Source organism: Chiloscyllium punctatum, chromosome 18 (assembly GCF_047496795.1).
Source record: "Chiloscyllium punctatum isolate Juve2018m chromosome 18, sChiPun1.3, whole genome shotgun sequence".
Classification (NCBI taxonomy): domain Eukaryota; kingdom Metazoa; phylum Chordata; class Chondrichthyes; order Orectolobiformes; family Hemiscylliidae; genus Chiloscyllium; species Chiloscyllium punctatum.
The window spans coordinates 16185638-16206144 of record NC_092756.1 but is presented as its reverse complement, the minus strand read 5'-3'; positions in this window follow the sequence as shown (position 1 = coordinate 16206144).

Below are 20507 nucleotides of genomic sequence, written 5' to 3'. Positions count from 1 at the left end.
TCTGCATATGGGTTTTCAATATGCACCACTAACAGTTACTCAGCTGGTTGGGTCCTAAAGGACGTAGCTGCTCAACTTGGCCTGCAGCAGGTGGTGAGAGAACCAAGACGAGGGAAAAACATACTTGATCTCATTGTTATGAATTGACGAGCTACAGATAAAATCTGTCCATAACAGCATCAGTAAGAACGACCCTCACACAGTCCTTTGGAGACAATGCCTTGCATTCAAGTGGAGAGTAGTCTCCAGTGTGTTTACAGACACTATCACTTTGCTGAATGGGATATACCTCGTTCAGATGGCGGACCTCAAAACGGTGCATCTCTAAGACACTGTTGAACAATAGCAGAATTGCACTCCAGCACAACCTGAAATCTCATGGCCTGGCATACCCCCACTTAACCATTACCATCAAAATAGTGGATCAATCCAGTTTCAGTGCAAAGTGCAGGATGGTATGTCAGGAGGACCGTCAGGCATACCTAAAAGAGGGAGGTGAAAGTGAGGACTGCAGGTGATGCAGATCAGACAAAATTAGAGTGTGCTGGAAAAGCACAGCGGGTCAGGCAGCATCTGAGGAACAGGAAAATCGATGTTCTGGGCAGGATCCTTTCAACAGGAGGACCGTCAGGCATACCTAAAAGAGGTAAGTGAATGTGAGGACTGCAGGTGATGCAGATCAGACAAAATTAGAGTGTGCTGGAAAAGCACAGCGGGTCAGGCAGCATCTGAGGAACAGGAAAATTGATGTTCTGGGCAGGACCCTTTCAACAGGATGAAACGATCCTGCCAAAAACTTCGATTTCCCTGCTCCTCAGATGCTGCCTGACGCGCTGTGCTTTTCCAGCACCACTGTAATCTTGTATCATACCTAAAAGACCTACCAAACCAGCATGCCAAACAGCACAAGCGACAAGAAATAGAACTAAGCGATCTCACAACCAATGGATTAAATCAGAGCTCTGAAATTCTGCAACAGTCATGAATGGTGATGGACAATTAAATAACACATTGGAGGAAGCATCACAGAATATCCCCACCCTTACTGATGGAGGGGCCTCACACATTCATGCAAAAGCTAAGACGACAGCTTTTGCAGCAATTTTTCATCTCAGCCTTCTGCAGTGGTCCTCAACATCATAGTTGCTCAACCAATCATTTCAAATAATATCAAGAAATGGACAAAGAGTGTAAGGGGTATGATCCCTGCCAACATTCGGGCTACGGTACTGATGGCTTGTGCTCCAGAACTTTCCAACCACAAACCCCAGTACTGCTCCAGCACTGGCATGGACTGACAATGCAGAACGCTGCCTTGGTGTGTTCAATGCAGATTCACAGGAAACAGCCAACCCAGCCAATTTCCATCGATCAGTCCACACTCGATCAGTAGTAAAGTAATGGAAGGTGACGCCAAAAGTGCTCTCAAGCAGCAGCTGCTCAGCAATAGCCTGCTCAGAGATGCCCTATTTAGGTTCTGCCAGGGCTATTCAGTTCCTGATCTTTTTGCAGACCTGATTCAAAAAACGTACAATCAGCTGAATTCAAGAGATGAGCTGAGGGTGACAGCCTAATCCCACTCCAAAACTGCTATTTCTACATCAGTCACTTCGCCCAACTCCACCCCAGTCTGAGCTCATTTGGTGAATCTCTTATCCATCCCAATGCTATCTCCAGACTTTATTATCCAAACACACTCCTGGCCAGACTCTCACATTCAACTTACAGGTAACCTCAAGGATATCTTTAACTCAGCTGCCCAAGTGCTCACTTGTACCAAAACTTGTTGATCCAACAAAAGATAAGCATTCATAAGCAACAAGAACTTAAAATTCTCACCCTTGATTTAATTCTTGGCTGTGAACATTGCGATCTACCTGCACCACACAACATTTGAGATCTTGACAACTTATTTTCTTTCAGATTCCCAGCCATGCTTTTGCATTGCTTCACCTGCCTGGCTCTTTCTACTGTTACCAAGGCAACACGATCTGGAATTCCCACCTTCACGCTCTCAGGTGTGCTTTCCTCCTTGAAGCTAATCCTGAATTCCTGCTTATTTGGCAATGTTTTTGATCACCTGGCCTAATATCCCTTGTGTCAGAAGTTATAAAAATAGTAAAAGTACAAACTGGTTTGATTTGCACACATGTTGTCACCTCTTCTGAGTGAATAATCTGTAACATCTCTGAGCGAACTAAATTTTGGGAACACCTTCACCACAGGAACTGCAGCAGTAAAAGGAAGTCAAACAACACATTCTCCACAGCCAACCGTGGCATTGATTTTTGGTATCTGTGGAGGGAGAAACACAGCTGATGTTTAAGGGAGTGCAAAATGAATTAGAGTGAATGAAAATGGTGCAGAATGTGACAGTCAGAAATGGAAGGAAAATCCACTTATTTTGGAAAAAACGAATTATTGATTGTTACAGATATTGTTGTAAATGTAATCCGTTAAGATAGCAGCAAATGCTCATAGGCTGAGCAGCAGTGGAGGACTTATTTATAAAAGTTCCGTGAAAGTAACAGTAAAGCACTAAACAAGCCAACATGATGCGTCCGAAAACTCTAACATCCCCTCGCACATCACCAAGGATATTTAGCTCCTGGGCCTCCTCCACACCCAAATCCAAATCATATGATGCCTGAAGGAAGAATGCTTCATCTTCCGCCCTTGGTACCCTCCAATGAATTGGGATCAATGTGGATTTGAGCAGTGTCTACATTTACCCTCCCCCACTTCATCTTAGACACAAACTTCCAATTTGGCACCGCCCTCTTGACATGTCTTTCCAGTCCATTTTCCTTCCCACCGATCGGCTGCTGCCTGACCTGCTGTGCTTTCCAGCATCGCGCTCTTGGACTTTGAAAACATCCTGATTCTGGCACAGAGTGCAGGATTTACACAATCACTCCCTGTTAGGGAAGGCTGCGCATCCGTCCTGCTGCAGCTTGCCCCTCACAAACTTGACAGCCGAGGATCACTACCCTCCAAATAAAGAATCCGGCGCTCACTCGGGCCTATTGCCATCTGAGGCAAACACAGGCCTGGGAATTTCAAATTTTTGTTTTCCGATGTGCTCTAAGTTGCTGTAAAACTTCTGAGCACATACCAACACCATTTCCCTCCCTCTTTCTGCTGTTCATTTCTTACCTTTCGCCTGTTCTGCACATTCACATTCCCAATGCCTTGTTCACAACAATACTGTGCTGATCGCGAGGCTGATCATGTGGTCAAGTATAGCCCCGCCCCTCATTCACTCCGATTGTTTGACGCTCTCATCCACCGCCCTGTCCTCTTAGTGGTCCGGCGCTGACATCAATCACCCGTGGACCATTGCTGGCTGTTGCTTGCACAGCGCTTCTGCTTTACTCCTGCTCATCAGATAGAAGAGAGAAGGTTCATTCCTGTTTCTCCCATTGTCAGAAAATAACAACAACTACTTGCATTGAATGGAGCTTTCGACATTGACAAATCTCCGAAAGTGCTTCATGAATGATGGAAACGTTGATTAAAGAGAACGATATAAAATTCATCTTAAAGGAGGTCAGAGCGGTTAGGGAGGATATCCCAGAAGATTATGTCTTCGGCAGCTCCAATCATGGAGTGATGTAGGTGTGGAGCAGTTTATAATGGAGGCAGTGAATGGCTAACAGTAGGTTAACAACCCCTTGTCCTCGCCTACTACCCACACACCACACCTTCTTATCGCAGCCTGCCATTATACACTACCTATGGTTGGCCACTAACACTCTCCATTAACAGCTATTCACCCTCCCCGCCACATCATTATCCATTCCTTTACACAACCATTCTTATCGCTCTATCCCCACCTATCCTTTATTCCTTACATCCGCCCCCACCCCACCCTACCTTCTGCATATAAACCATTTTCTTTCCGGTAACATCAGCTCAGGATCACTGAGATCTGAAACTTTATCTTTGATTTCTCTTCACATATGTTACTAGAACTGCTGACCTTTTCCAGAACCTCCTGGTTGTTGTTTCTGATTACAGTGTTCACATTTCTTTTGGTTTTAATTTACCGGGAGTTACTAATTCATTTCTAGCAGTGTCCGTCACAGTCTCTGCAGTCTCTCCCACTCCCTTCACACGCACTGAGTGCCCCCTCACAGTGACTCTGCCCCTGGTCAGATCATGGTCACGTGTCATGCTGCTGTTCACTCTCATTGACTGCAGGGCCACACCAACTCTCCTTCTCTTAGTTGATGAGCTGCTTTCAATCAGGCGGGCACCGTTGTGAGGTGAGTGGTGGGATCGTTCTTCTCTCTGCCCTGCGATGAGCTTCGTTATTGAAATGGGGCAGTAGGACAGAGCACAGGGGTTGGGTCTATACAACCCATTGGGGCTGTTGTCTCTCCGTCTGGAGTTGCTGAAAATCTGTCGCAATTCCCTTGTCATTTGCCCATAGCCTTCCAAATCGTTCCTTAAAAATGAGAATTCCAAATCTATTTTAGAATAACTGCTGAATCTGTCTCCAGCTGCCATTCAGACTGTTCCAGATGCTCAGAACTTACTGAGTAAAATAATCTTCTCATTTTAACCCTGCATTATTTGTCAATTATCTGAAATTCAAAAATTGTGTCAGTGTTAACAATTCCTCTCTGTCTGCAAATTAAATATCCTGGAAACAAATCTGCACCTGGTCGAAATCTCTGCTTAACCTACTCAGCTCTAAGGACAAATATCTGTGCTTCTGCTGGCTCTACATTAAAGATGCATACAGATTAGTTTAAATTATTAGTGTCATACAGAAGTACAGCACAATTCGTCCAAGCCAACTAGAAATCCTAAGCAAATGGAGTACCACTTGCCAGCTATTGGTTCATATCCCTCGAATCCCTTCATATTCATGAACCCAGTCGGATGCCTTTTAAATGTTGTAATTGTAACAGCCTCCACTACTTGATCTGGCAGCTCACTCCATACATAGAACACACTCAGCTTGAAAGCGATGCCCCTTGAATCCCTTTTAAATCTTTGCGCTCTCAACTTTAACCCATTTGCTCTTGTTTGGACCCACCTAACCTGGGGAGAAAATACCCCAGCTGTTCACCTTATCCGTGCCCCTCATTAATTTATAAATCTACATTAGGTCACCTTTCAGTCTTTGACTCTCCAGAGAAAATAGACGCAATTTATTCAGTCTTTCCCTGTCGCCCAAATCTTCCAACCCTGGCAATGTCTTGTCTGATCCCTTTCACATTTCACACCATCCTTCCGAGAACTGGAAAATTCGAACTTAACCTAGAATTCCGGAAGTGGCTTAATCAATGTTCTCTTCAGCCACAATATGACGTCACAGCTTCTGTATTCAATGTATTGACCAATATATATAAGGGTACCAAATGCTGCCTTGAATTCCATGCCTACCTGCAACTCTACTTTCAAGAAAAAATGAACCTGCACTCCATGGTCGATTTGTTCAGCAGAACTCGCCAGGACCTTACCATTGATCGCATAAATCCTACCCTGATTTGGCTTTCCAAAATGCAGCAGCCCACATTTATCTAAATTGAGCTCCGTCTTCCATTTCACAGGCCATTGGCCCATCTGATCACCCTCCTGTTGTATCTGAACTAACTTTCATCAATGTCCACTACACCTCCAATTTTGATATAATCTGTAACCTACTGATCATACCACATATATTCACATCCAAGTCATGTATATAAGTCATTCTCTAATGTCGCTCAGGGAAGGAATCTGCCATCCTTATCTAATCTGGTTTACATGTGACTCCTGACCTATAGCAACGTGGTAGTCTCTTAACTGCCTTCTGGATAATTAGGGATAGGCAATAAATGCTGACCCAGCCAGTGACGTCCTCATCCGGTGACAAATGAAGAAACAAGGTTAAGTTTTATTCCTTCTCTAGTAGGTACATCCTACAATATGAACCAAACATTTTCTCCTGTACACTGAACAGACACCTTTCCATCCAAGCACTTAACAGGATTCCGAGGCTCAGTTTGAAAAGTTAAAACTCCTTATCATTACAATCACATTATTCTCTCAGATAACTGAGATCTTCCAGTAAATTTGTTTGTCTTTCCCCGCTGACTGTTGGGTGGGTGGGGAGGAGGGGGGGAGGTGGGGAAGGGGGAAGGGAGGAAGAGGGGGTGTGGTGTCGATCGCACAATCCCAATAAGGAGATAATCACTTTTCTTATTTCCCCGTTCCAATCAGATAATGTACCTGGATGGGCTCCCAGGAATGTCCTCCCGAATTCCAGCCGTAATTTACCCATAAGCAAAAACGCCACTCCCCCTGCTCTGTTCTCCCTTTCTATCCTTGCTATAACATCTATATCTTGGAACATTAAGCTGCCAGTCCTATCCAACCCTGAGTCATGCCTTTGTAGTTGTGATACATGCGATACAGTGCCATGTTCAAAACCATTACCTGCGCTCATCTGCCTGACTGGTCAAGACTCTTGCACTGAAATAAAAGCAGTGTAACTGGTCAGTCTCACCTCATTTTGTGGCTTGTCCTTGCTTGTATGAGCTCTGAACAGTACCAGCCTCGCATGTAAGTCTTTTCTCTCTGTCTCTTTGAGTTTAATGCCTCCTAAGCAGCACTAGCAAATCTGCCTGCCTGGATTTTAGTCCCCTTGCAATGCACGTGCAATCTGTCCTTGCTATGAAGGTCAGATATACCCCAGAAGAAATTCCCATGATCCAAATATGTCATTCCTTCTCCCCTGCAACAGCTCCTTCGCCACACATTCATCTCCTCCATCCTGCTATTCCGACTCTCACTGGCATGTTGCACAGGGAGTAATCTAGATATTACTATCCTTGAGAACCTGTTTTTTATACTCCTACATAACTTCCTGTATTCTCTCATCAGGACCCCCTTAATCTGTCATTGGAACCATTGTGCAATGACCTCCCACTAATGATTCTCCGCTTTGAATATATTTTGCTCCCAATTTGAGGCATCCTTGATCCTGGCATGAGGGTGGCACCTTCTGATGTCTCACTATCAGCTTCAGAAACGACAGTCTGTGCCCCTTGTTAGAGAGTCCACAATCACAATTGATTATCTGGAACCTGATATACGTCACATTAGAGTAGTGCCAGCCTCAGCACCAGTAACTTGGCTGCTCGTGCTACATTTCCCTGAACGTCTATTAACCACTACATTTTCCAAACCAGAATACTTTTTTGAGGTGGGGACAGGCGCAGGAGACTGCTGCATTACCTGCCAAGCCCTTGTATCTTTCGTGGAGGTAACCCATCTAACTGACTGTATCGGCAGTATCCAAGCATCCTGAGACTGCCACCTATGACACCCCCTGGCTCTTGTCAATTCCTAACTGCTTGCAATCACTCCACAATCATCTGATGAAGGAACAGCGCAACGAAAGCTCGTGCTTCCAAATAAATCTGTTGAACTATATCCTGGTGTTGTCTGATTTTTGACTCGATCTACCGCAGTCTAACACCTTTTAAATGTTACAATTGTACTAGTCTCAGGCAGTTCATTCCAAGCACGCACCGCACTCGACATGAAAATGTTACTCCTTAGATCCATTTTTATCTTCTCCCTCTCGCCTTAAGCATGTGCCGTCCAGTTTGGACTACTTAACATGGGGAAAAGGCACAGACTGTTCACCTGACCCATGCCCCTTATGATTAATATCTTTAATAAGGTCACCTCTCAGGCTCTAAATCTCCAGTGAAAATAGAGCAAGGCTATTCAGGCTTTCACAATAGTTCAAACCGTCCAACTGTAGCAAAGTCCTTGAAAATATTTATTACCCATTTCAAGTTTCACAACATCATTGCTCGATCAGGGAGTTTGAAACTGAAAACAGAATTCCAGATGAGCTTTAATCAATGTCCTATAGGGCCGCAATATGACGTCACAACCTCTGAATTCAATGCATTGACCAATAACAGAAAGTGTACCAAACGCTGCCATCACTAGCCTGCCTACCTGCGACATTCCATTACACCTCCAATTTCAGTCTATTTTGTAGACCTACTGACCATACCTCATATATTCACATCCAAAACCCATCTGCCATCAGATGATTATCCTATCTCGACCCCTCTGCTTTCATTTTGCTCCGTAATTTTATTTCATTTATTTTATTTGCCTTCGAAATGTTTTTCACTGATCTGTACTTCTTATTTCTTGATTGTCTCTCTTTCCCTCGCTCCCCACTCGCTCATCACCTTTTCCTCTCCTCTTCCCCCTTTGCTACCCTTCTCCCCTGTTTTCAATTTTGCCACTGAATCACCCATCCCCCCATCACCCACATATTTTGTCACATAACACTGTCTTCAGCCTTGGTCATTCACAGCTCATAATCTCTCTATAATCTCTCTCTCTGCACGCTCATTATCGCCTCTTTATTGCTACCTTTACTTCTAGAGTCATGACTCATCTTCTCTCAGCCTATTCGCATTCAAGTTATTTATGTAAAAAGACCAAGCATCGATCCCTGCAGCACACTGCTGCTCACAGGTCTCCAGTCCATAAAGCAACCCTCCATCACCACTCTCAGTCTCCTACATTCAATCCAATTTTCTTTCCGAATGGTTAGTTCTCAATGTATTACATGTTATCTAAGCTTGTTAACCAGTCTACTTTGTGGAACCTCGGTGAATAACTTTCCGAAGTACATATTGACAACGTCCACATTCTGCCTTCAATCTTCTTGGTAATTTCTTCAATAGATACAACCAAGTTAGTGAGACAATCTCCCATGCACAAAGCCATGTTGACTATCCCTAATCATTTCGTGCCTTTGCAATCACATGTTAATCCTATTCCTCCGAGTCCCTTCCAACAATTTGCCTGCCGCTGGCTTCAAACTCACAGTTCCATTGAACTGCGGCCTTTCCTAAACACTTCTTAAAAAAAAAATCATTGCACGCGTCATCCAGGACTTCACCTCTGACTATCGATGATATAAATATCTCATTGAGGGCTCCAACAATCACCTCACTAGCTTTCCACACAATTCTGAGATAGACCTGATTAGGTCCCATTGATTTATCCACTTTGATGCAATTTAAGACAACCAGTCGTAACTCCTCTGTAATATGAACATTTATCAAGTTATCACTATTTCGTTCTCCAAACTCTTTAGCTTCCATGTCAGTCTGCAGTAATAAACATGATGTGTGAAATACTCGCATAATATCTCTACCACGTTCTGTGGTTCCATAGATGGCCTTGTTAATCTTTAAGGGGTCCTATTTTCTGCCTGGTTATTCTTTTATCTGCGATGTCTTTGCATCATCTCTTTGGATTCTGTTTCAACCATTTCTTCGAGCTATTTCAGGTCCTATGTTTTGCTCTCCTGATCCACACTCGCGTATACTCCCGTAAGGACGTGATCCTGTCCACATAATCCCTCCGATTCTGTCATCTTTTCACTCAGGAGGAGCAATTCCCCTTCAGAACAGCTTAGAAAGTTTTCCGATTTCAAGGATCGCAATTTTCCTGTAAGGTGATCAACAATGTCCTCCAACGCACATCCCCCATTTCCCACACGGCCACCTTTACCCCACCACTTCAACCACAATAGGAATATTGCCACAGGCCTCACCTTCCACCTCATTAATCTCCAGATACAGCCCATTAACCTCTGCCAATTCTACTAACTGCTGCCAGACCCCACCACCAGTGATATATTTCCTTTCTCACCCGTATCAACATTCTGCAGAGACCATTCCCACTGAAACTCCCTTGAAGTCACGGAGGGAACACTCTTTGAGGAAAGCGGAAATAGGTTCAGAGGGAAATATATTCCCAGCTGGTGGGGTCCGTCTGGAGGTGGTGGAAATGTTGTCATATGATGTGATTTATGCGAAGCTTGGGAGGGTGGAAGGTAAGCACTGGGGTGGGGGGTGGGGTGGTTCTGTCCTTGTTCCGGTTGAAGGTGTGGGATTTGAGGTTGGAGAGGCGGAATATACATGAGATGCGTTGGAGGGCAACTTTAACTTAGTGAGAAGGGAAATTGTGGTCTCTCAGGAATGAGGCCATGATGTGTTCTGTGGTGGAACTGGTCTTCCTGGGAGCAGATACGGCAAAGGCGGAGGAAATGAGAATATGTGATGGGATTTTTACAGACGGTAGGGTGGGCAGAGTTGAAAGGCAGTTGCTGTGGGAGTCGGTGAGAGTGTAAAAAATGTCAGTGTCAAGTCGGTCGTTCTTTAATGAAGATGGAGAGGTCCAGGAAGTGGAGGGAGAGGGAGGTGTCATAGATGGTCCAGGTGAACCAGGAAGGGGAGAGAGTTGTCAGAGATGGTCCAAATGTACCCCACCACCAATGTCTGTCCTCTCAACTTAAAAATGTAGACCCTAGTCTTGAAACTGCCATGTCCACAGGAAAGGATAATGAATATTAACTCTATCTATACCCTCAGTATTTTATTCACTTCTATCAGGTCGCCTCTCAGCATTCAGCTTTCAATGAAAATTTACAACAAATCCCGCATTTTTTCATAACTGAAACCTTCCATATATAGTAACATCATGGTAAATCTCATCTGAAACCTATCCAGTTCTTCCTTTCACTGGGCGACCAGAACTGGATGCTGTATTGCAAAAGAACCTCCACCAATAGCCTGTATTATCTCAACGTGACTTCCAACTCCTATATCCAAAGGACTGAGCAATGAAAGCAAAGTGCGACACGCACACTTCAAACCATTTTGCCTATCCACGTTGCAAACTTCAAAGATGAATGTACCTGAACCCCGAGGTCTCTCTGTTCTACAGCACTGTAAAAGGTCTTACCATTTATTGTCTAAGCCCTACCCAAATGCATTATGTCGCATTTATTCAGATTGAATTCCATCTCCGGTTTTTCAGCCATTCAGCCATATCATCGAGATTCCTTTGTAATCTTAAAAAACCTCCTTCACTGCCCTCGATGCCATCCTCCAGTCTTCCATCCCATCACACATGGCTCTCTGTGGTACAATGTCTCTGATAGGGGCCCCAAAATTTCTTTCCTAGCTTCCCGCTATGCTCTGAAATACATTTGATTAGGTGCTGGGAATTTATCTAACTTTGTGGTTTAAGACCTCCACCACCTCCTCTTCTATAGCGGGGTCCTTTTAAGATATAGAATAATAGATATGCACAGCATGGAAATAGATCCTTCGGTTCAACTCTTGCATGATGTTTCTGGTCTCATTTGCTGGAACTTGGTCAATATTCTTCTCAACCCTTCCTATTTATATACCCATCCCGATGTCTGTTAAATGTATTTCTATAAGCCTCTGCACAAATCCCTTTGGTACACCCAATGTTGGAAGGCTTCCAATCACAAAAACAACCCTTCAACAATTGCAGATCCAACTTGCCAACTTGGCATGAATCCAATTGGCTCTTCCCTTTTGCAACAGCCTTCCATGTGGGATCTTATCAAAGGCGTTAATAAACTCCATGTAAACCATGTCATCTGTACTGACCTCATCAGTACTTTCAGACACCATTTCAAAACTCTAAGTTTGATTAATCAGACAGGATCTTCCTGAACCAAATCTGTGCTGACTATACGTAATCGATTTCTGCCTTTCCAAAATGTTGATTCATCCTTTTTATCAGAATTATTTCAAACAATTTCCCTCCCGCTAATGTCAGATTATCTGCACTGTAATTACTTAGCCTATCCCTGCTGCCATTCTTGAACGAATGAACCACATTTGCAACCTCCAGTAATGTGGCACTTCACCTGTATACAGAAAAGCATTAAGTATATTTCCTGCCTTCCCTCTCATAGCAGCCTGGAATGCATTTCATTGGGCGCTAGAGAGTTCTCCACCTTTATGCCTGTGAAAGCATTTAATACCTCCTCCTTATTGATCTTAACATGTTCTCGAACCCCACCATCACAACTGAAGTCCCCGGCGACAATGTCTATTCTCGTATGTGAATATAGATGGAAAGTATTCATTCAAGGCCTCACCTATTTCTCCTGGCTCCATGCACAGATTGTCCCTTTGGTTTCTAACAAGCACCAATGGATTGCTGGGATTCCTCTTACTCTAACTGTGGTGACAAAATAACTCATGGCTTTGCTTGAATATTATTTTACAAATATATATCCTGACCATTGTTTTACCCTCATGTTTTGACAATCCCATTGCCCTCTGTGTTTCGCCTGTTTTATTTCACTGGATTTGTTTTGTCAAACTCATGATAGTGCTTGCTCAATATTCGCTGGAAGTGTTGCATTTGCCTTTCACTCCTATGGGAACACGCTGGCCCTGAATTCTCACTGCATCACTTCAAAATACTCCCACTTTCTGAATATAGACTCAGGTGCAAGCAGTGTCTCCCAGTTTGTGCTCGTCAGATCCTGTTTAATGAGAGTGATAAAATCCAGTGATAATGATAATCTAATGGTAAGTGTACTTCCTCAAATTTGGACACTTCAGTTTTGCACTATCCTTATCTCGTCGAGGTGGCACGGTGGTTCAGTGGCTAGCACTGCTGCTTCACAGCACCAGGGACCCGTTTCGATTCCAGTCTCAGGCAGCTGGCAGTGTGGAGTTTGCATATTCTCCCCGAATCTGCGTGTGTTTCCTTTGGGTGCTACTGCTTTCACCTACAATCCAAAGATGTGCTAATTAGGTAGTGTTCCTAAGATGCTTGCACCCTGCCTATGTCTGTAACCTGGCCCCCTCCCTATCTCCGTGACTTCCTCCCGTCACTAAAACATCTTAACTCCTCTATCTTCCATTACACTCTCCATAACAATATCTGTATCAGTGTAACCTTCTCCAGGAAATACAATTTTTCCCTATCTCATTAAACCCTCCTGCAATCCCTATCCCTGAAGTTCAAATTATCAATACCACCCTCTATGTCTGCATTTTCATTCTCAATGCCCACGTTCCTCTCAATGTGTCTTATCCTTTCCATGAAAAAATACTTCATGTCTTCAATTGGCTGTATCAAAATAATCGCTTCCATTTGCGAAAACTCTCAATTACCTTTAATTTTCTCAAGCCAAACCATCAGCACTATCTGTAACCTATTCCTTTCAAGAAACCTCCCGCTGACAGTAAACTACTGCATCCCCTCAACACTCTATTAGCTTCGGAAGCACCTGCAACCCTCCCTTTCGACATGACCTCTTCCAGTGTGTAAAGCACTATCAGTCTGTGAAGACCCTACAAATGTCGCTATCCATGTAATCCTTTAAGGTCCCTGCAGCACTGTCTATCTGACGAACCCAATCAAATGCCTGTAACTGTCTTGATCCAGTTCTTACAAGACTCACTATCGAAGTAACATCCTCCTGTTGCTATCACTAACACAGTAAATGTAATATCCTCCAGTCTCTCCATCCATCTTCTCATCTCCATAATTTTCTCCAGCTCTTATACTCCTATCTGTGTAAACATCACCTCTTCTCCCAAACCCTCCTTTCTGCAGGAACCTCCTCCAGTTTGTACAATGTTTCCTTATCTGTAAAACAATCTCAACCAAAGCTGCTGTTCCTATCTCTGGTAAAATGTTCCATTCCACACCCTCCATATTTAAATAACCTGCAGAACTTAAATACTTTGCAAGAACCGTAAAAAAACCCACTACATTTGACAAACATCAACTAACCACAGAAATGCATGACCCAATCTCATGAGTGTCCTCACTACGGATGAAGAAGTACACCACTTTACCGGGAGAACACATCCATCCAAGGACAGGCCAAACAGAGACACGCACGATAATTCCGAGAAGCATGGTATTCCAACCGAAACTCTATCAACGCACACATTGACTTGAACCCCAATTACCACCCTCAGAGAAAAAATAACAGGAAATGACTCTCCATGGGGAATAGCGTCATCAACCCAAGGAAACCTAAACACAGAAAATGAAAGCAGATCAATAAAACCAGTGCTTCACTGGAGTCTCATTGATGTTATCTAGTATGACGACGAAACGTCTGAAAACGAACCTTCCAGCTCATCGAGTAAACCTACATCTTTTGATTATAAGAGTTGGGAAGTCATGTTGCAGCTGTATAGGACATTTGCTAGGCCACTTTGGAATATGAAATTCTGATTTCCTTCCTTTCGGAAGGATGTTGTGAAACTTGATAAGGTTCAGAAAAGATGAATAAAGATGTTGCCAGGGTTGGAGGATTTGAAGTTAAGGGAGAGGTGGAATAGGCTGGAGGTGTGTTCCCTGGAGAGTCGGAGGCTGAGGGTGACCTTATAGAGGTTTATAATGTCATCGTAGGCATGAATAGGATGAACAGACAACGTCTTTCCCTTGGGTTTGTGAGAGTCCAGAACTCGAGGACATAGGTTCAGGGTGAGAGGGCAAAGATGTTAAATGAACCTGAGGCGCAATCTTTTCACACAGAGGCTGGTGAGAACAAAGAACAAAGAATATTCCAACACAGGAACAAGCCCTTTATTCCTCCAAGCCTGCGCTGATCAAGATCCTCTGTCTAAACCTGACACCTATTTTCTAAGGATCTGTATCCCACTGCTGCATGTCCATTCACGTATCTGTCTGCAGACATTTTAAACATCGTTCCCATTCCAAACCCCACCTCCGCTGGCAATGCAGAACAGGCACCCACCACCCTCTATGTGATGAACTTCCCAAGTATAACTCCACGAAACATTTCTTCTCTCACTTTGAAATCATGACCACGAGTAATTGAGTCTTCCACCCTGTCTCCAGCTCTCATGATTCTATGGGCCTCAATCAGGTCCCCTTCAATTTCCTTCTTTCCAATGAAAATAATCCTAATTCACCGAACTTCTCCTCGTAGCTAGCACCCCGCCCATACCAGACAATATCCTAGTGAACCTTCGGTGCACCCTCTCCAAAGCATCCACATTGTCACAAAGATCGTCCATTTTACCTAAAACCTGTTCCTTTTCTCAAGGATACCGTGTCCTTGTTTTCTTTTCCAGAGGGGTCATGAACAGGCCGGGCTCCAAGACGGCTGAGTATGGGACAGAGATGAAAGGCCTTTTTGTTTGTACATGAACAGATGAGTCTTTAGGCCAAAGCATTTATGTTTTTCGAAGTTACCTGTATAAGTCAAGGGGGTGTGGCCAGCTCTCCTGCGGAACAAAGCGAACAGAATAGATCGCATTTACAGAACTTGAAATATCGGCCCACAAGACATGTCACAGAAACAGTGCTGAAGGGGAAACAGAGAGCATGAAGTTCATGGGCTCAATCGCCACCTTCTTGTGGGAGGATTATTTTCAACTCTGCTGTACTGAGCCAGCGTGAAACATCAAAGGGAGTGTTACAGTTATCAGTCCAGGCCTGTGCTCATCTTCGCCAGTGCCTTGAATTCTTCTAACTCTGAGAACAGTTCCTATCTCTGTAAACTCCTCCAATGCCTACAATCCCCCCATATATTTGAAACCTAGTCCAATTCTGACTACAGTCCCAACTTCTGTATATTGCTCCAATGTGGATGACATGGCCAATCTCAGCCATCTCCACCTTCAGCCAATGTCATGATGCTCAATTCTGCCATCTTGCACAGTACTGAGAGTCCACCTTGTTTTTGTAACATCTTCCAGCCCTTACCAAACTCCCGATCTGCGTACCTTCCTCCAACCCTATCGCGCATGATATTACTGTAACATTCTCCTGACGCAAAACGTTCCTGCCTTACGTCCTATAGCGCCAGACCACCTTTGTAACCATCTAATATCCCTACAGACGTCACTATCTGGATGAATTCCTGCAGTCACTATCGCCATTCCTGCCTTTGTAATCTGCTCCAATCCTTACAGGCCTTCCTGTGTACAGCGCTCAGAAGCCACTTAAACCCTCCCCATGTCTGCAACCGCTTCCAGTCTCTGCAATCTCGTCTATCAGTGTGACCTTCTCCAATCACCACAATGATCCTTAACACTACCTACTCACATCACTACTAGCCTTACTATGTTTGTAACGTCCGGAAGCAACTAAAACCATCCAAATACTTAAAACGTCCTCTTTATTGCTGTATCCAACCCCAGTCCCTACATCTGTCACTTTCTGAAATATCCTTCAGTCTGAAGAACCATACAGAGTCTACATCCCTCTGTATTACAACATGCATCTAATCGCGACAATCATCAGCAGAAACTTCACTTTCATAGTAACCTCTTCCAGCTCCTCCCTATCCCTGTACACCATTCTGTCCCTACTACACTCGCATTGCATCATTTTCTCTCGACAACCCTCACGATTACAATGAACTTTCTTTCTATCTCTACAACCCAGTCCATCCCTCAGTAAACTCTTGCTCTTTCTACTCCCCTCCCTGATAATGCAAACCTAAAGTGTCATTGGAAACGTTTGTGTATTACCTCCTCCAGAAACAAAGACGATTTTATTTCGATAACCAACAGCACCTCCTATAATTTTCACTGTCACAGTAACCTTCTCCAACCCATGTATATCTGTACCACCCTTTTAAGTCATTGATTTCAACGTCCAAATCTCTGCCTATTTGCATCATCTTCTCCAGAGTGAATGATCTTCCCCAGGTCATTAAACTTGATCAGAATCCACGGGCCTCCTCCAATCAATCCCACCCTCCCTAACAATTTAATCACCTCCACTCAATCCAACCCTCCCTAACTAGGTTATCTTCCCCAGTTCCGACTGAAGGAGATACGGACACAGCGAATGTTACACAGATAGGGAAGGTCGGAACTGAAGGAGATACGGAGACAGGGAGTAAAACACAGATAGGGAGGGTAGTAGGGACTGAGGCTGTACGGAGACAGGAACTGTTACACAGATAGGGAGGGTAGCAGGGAATGACAGAGATACATAGACAGGGAGAGTTACACAGATAGTGAGGGTAGTAGGGACGGAAGGAGATACGGAGACAGGGAGTGTTACACAGATTGGGAAGGTCAAGACTGAAGAAGATTCCGAGACAGCTAGTATTACATTATGGGGGTGAAAGCAGGAACAGAGCACCGAGTTAGATGGTCAGCCGTGATCATATTGAATCGTGGGGCAAGATGGTAGGGCAGAATGGCTTATACCTGCCCTTGTTTCCATGTTACTATGTAACAATCCCTGTCTCAGTACCTTGTTCAGTCACTACTACTCTCAATACCTGTGTCACACTCCCTGTCTCTCTACCTCCTTCAGGCCCTACTAGCCTCCCTATCTGTGTAAGGCTCCCTATCTCCGTATTTCCTTCATTCTCTACTACCCTCACTACCTGTGTAACACTCCCTGTCTCTCTACCTCCTTCAGGCCGTATTACCCTCCTTATCTGTGCAACACTCCCTGTCTCGGTATCTTCTTCAGTCCCTAATAATCTCCCTACCTGTGTAAAACTCCCTGTCACTGTATTTCCTTCAGTCCCAATCTTCCCAATCTATGTTACCCTGCCTGTCTCTGTATCTCTTTCAGTCCCTAACAGCTTCCCTATCTGGGTAACACTCCCTGTCTCCGTATCTCCATCATTCCCCTAATACCCTCCCTATCTGTGTAAACCTTTCTGTCTGAATATCTCCTCCAGTTGCCAATACCCCACTATCTGTGTAACACTCCCTGTCTCCGAATCTCCATCCGTCTCTCCTCGCCTCCCCATCTGTGTAACACTCATTTTCCCGTATCTCCTTCAGTCCCTGCTACCCCCTATCTGTGTAAAACTTACTGTCTCCCTATCTCCCTCTGTCCCTACCACCCTCACTTTCTGTGTAACACTCCCTGCCTCCATATTTCCTTCAGCCTGTAATCGCCTCCCTATCTGAGTAACACTCACTGTCTCCGTATCTCCTTCAATCCCTGCTGCCCTCCCTATCTATGTAATACTACCTGTCTCGGAAACTTCTTCAGTCTTGACCTTCCCAATCAGTGTAACACTCCCTGTCTCCGTATCTCCTTCCATCCCTACTACCCTCACTATCTGTGTAACTCTCCCTGTCTATGTATCTCCGTCATTCCCTGCTACCCTCCCTATCTGTGTAACACTCCCTGTCCCCGTACAGCCTCAGTCCCTACTACCCTCCCTATCTGTGTTTTAATCCCTGTCTCCGTATCTCCTTCAGTTGCGACCTTCCCTATCTGACACTCGCTGTGTCCGTATCTCCTTTAGTCTCTTCGCGCTTCCCTAACAGTGTAAAACTCCCTGTCTCTGTATCTCCTTCAGTACCTACTGCCCTCACTATCTGCGTAACACTCCCTGTCTCCGTATCTCCTTCAGTCCCTGCTACCCTACTTATCTGCTCCAGCAGCTACAACGCTCACCTTTTGTCAGGCCTACTCTGTTATTGCTCCAGCAGCTTTATCACTCCCCATCTCTCATGTCTACTCTTTAATTGCTCCAGCATCTGTATTACTCCCCATCTGTCAGCCCGAATCTGTAACTGTTCTGGCAGCTATATCACTCCCCTTCTAGCAGGCCTACTCTGTAACTGATATAATAGCTATTCACACCCCATTTTTCCGGCCTATTTTCTAACTGCTCCAGGAGCTACATCACTCTCTATCTGCCAGGCCTACTCTGTAACTGCTCCAGCATGTTTAACACTCCCTATCTGTCAGGCTAAATCAGCAACTATCCAGCCGCGACATCACTCCCAATCTAGCGGACCGACTCTGTAACTGTTCCATCAACGATGCCATTCCCTGTCTGTCAGGCCTCCTCTGAAATTCTTCCAGCAGCTATATCAGTCCCCATCTGCCATGCCACTTCTGTAACTGTTCGAGCAGCTACATCACTCCCCATCTGTCAGGCCGACTCTGTATCTGCTCCAGCAGCAATATCACTCACCACTTGTCAGGCCTACTCTGTAACTGCTCAATCAGTTAGATAACTTCCCATCTGTCAGGCTTACTATGTAACTAATCCAGCAGCGATACATCTCTCCATCTGCCAGGACTACTTGCAACTGCTCCAGGAGCTATAAAACAACACATCTGTCAGCCTGATTCTGTAACTACCTCTAGCAGCTACATCACTCCCCATCTGTCTGGTCTACTCTGTAACTGCTCCAGTAGCTATGTCACTCACCATCTGTCAGACCTATTCTTTAAATTCCCCATCATCATATCACTCATCTGTCAGGCCGACTCTGTAACTGTTCCAACATCGATTATTCTCCCCATCCTCCGGCCGACTTTGCAATTGCTCCAGCAGCTATATTCCTCCCAAACTGTCAGGCCTACTCTGTAATTACTCTAGCATCTATATCACTCTCCATCTGTCAGGCCTAATCTGTAACTTATCCAGTAGCTACATCACTCCCCTTCTGTAAGGCCTATTCTGTAACTGCTCCAGCATGTGTAACACTCTCCATCTGTCAGGCCGAATCAGTAACTGGTCCAACCACTATATCACTCACAACTGAAAAATGTGTTGCTGGAAAAGCGTGGCAGGTGAGGCAGCATCCTAGGAGCAGGAGAATCGACGGTTCGTGCATAAACCCATCTTCAGGAATGAGGAAGGTGTTCCAAGCAGGCGACGATAAAAGGTATGGAGGAGGGACTTGGGGGAGGGGAAAGTGATAGGTGGTGCGTGTGGGGTGGAGAGGTCGGGAAGAAGATTGCAGGTCAAGATGGCGGTGTCGAGTCCGAGGGTTGGGACTGACATAAGGTCGGGGGAGGTGAAATGAGGAAGCCAGAGAAATCTAATTCATCCCTTGTGGGTGGAGAGTTCCTAGGCAGAAGATGAGGCGCTCATCCTCCAGGCGTCATGTTGCCATGGTCTGGCGATGGAGGAGGTCAATGACCTACATGTCCTTGGCGGAATGGGAGGGGGAGTTAAAGTGTTCAGCCACGGGGCGGTTGGGTTGGTTGGTGCGGGTGTCTCAGATGCGTTCTCTGAAATGTTCTGCACGTAGGCGGCCTGTCTTCCTAATGTAGTGGAGGCCACATCGTGTGGAGCGGATGCAGTAAATGATGTATGTGGAGGTTCAGATGAATTTGAGATGGATATGGATGGATCTCTTGGGGCCTTGGAGGGAAATGAGGGGGGGAGGTGTGGGCGCAAGTTTTGCATTTCTTGCAGTTGCAGGGGATGGTGACGGGAGTGGAGTTTGTGTTGGTGGGGGGTGTGGACCTGATGAGGGAGTCACGGAGGGAGTGGTCTTTCCGGAACGCTAATAGGGGAGGTTAGGGAAGGGAAATATATCCTTGGTGGTGGGGTCTGTTTTGAGATTTCGGAAATGATGAAGGATGATACGATGTATCTGGAGGTTGGTCGGGTGGGAGGTGAGGACCAGTGGGGTTCTGTCCTGGTGGCGATTAGGGGCGGGGTTCAAGGGCAGAGGATCGGGAAGTGGAGGAGATGCGGGAGAGAGCATCGTCAACCACGTGTGAGGGGAAATTGTGGTCTTTGAAGAAGGAGGCCATCTGGTTGTTCAGTATTGGAATTGGTCCTCTTGGGATCAGATTCGGCGGAGGCGAAGGAATTGGGAATATGGGATGGCGTTTTTGCAGGGGGCAGGGTGGGAGGAGTTGTAATCGAGGTAGCTGTGGGAGTCGGTCAGTTTATAGTATATTTTTGA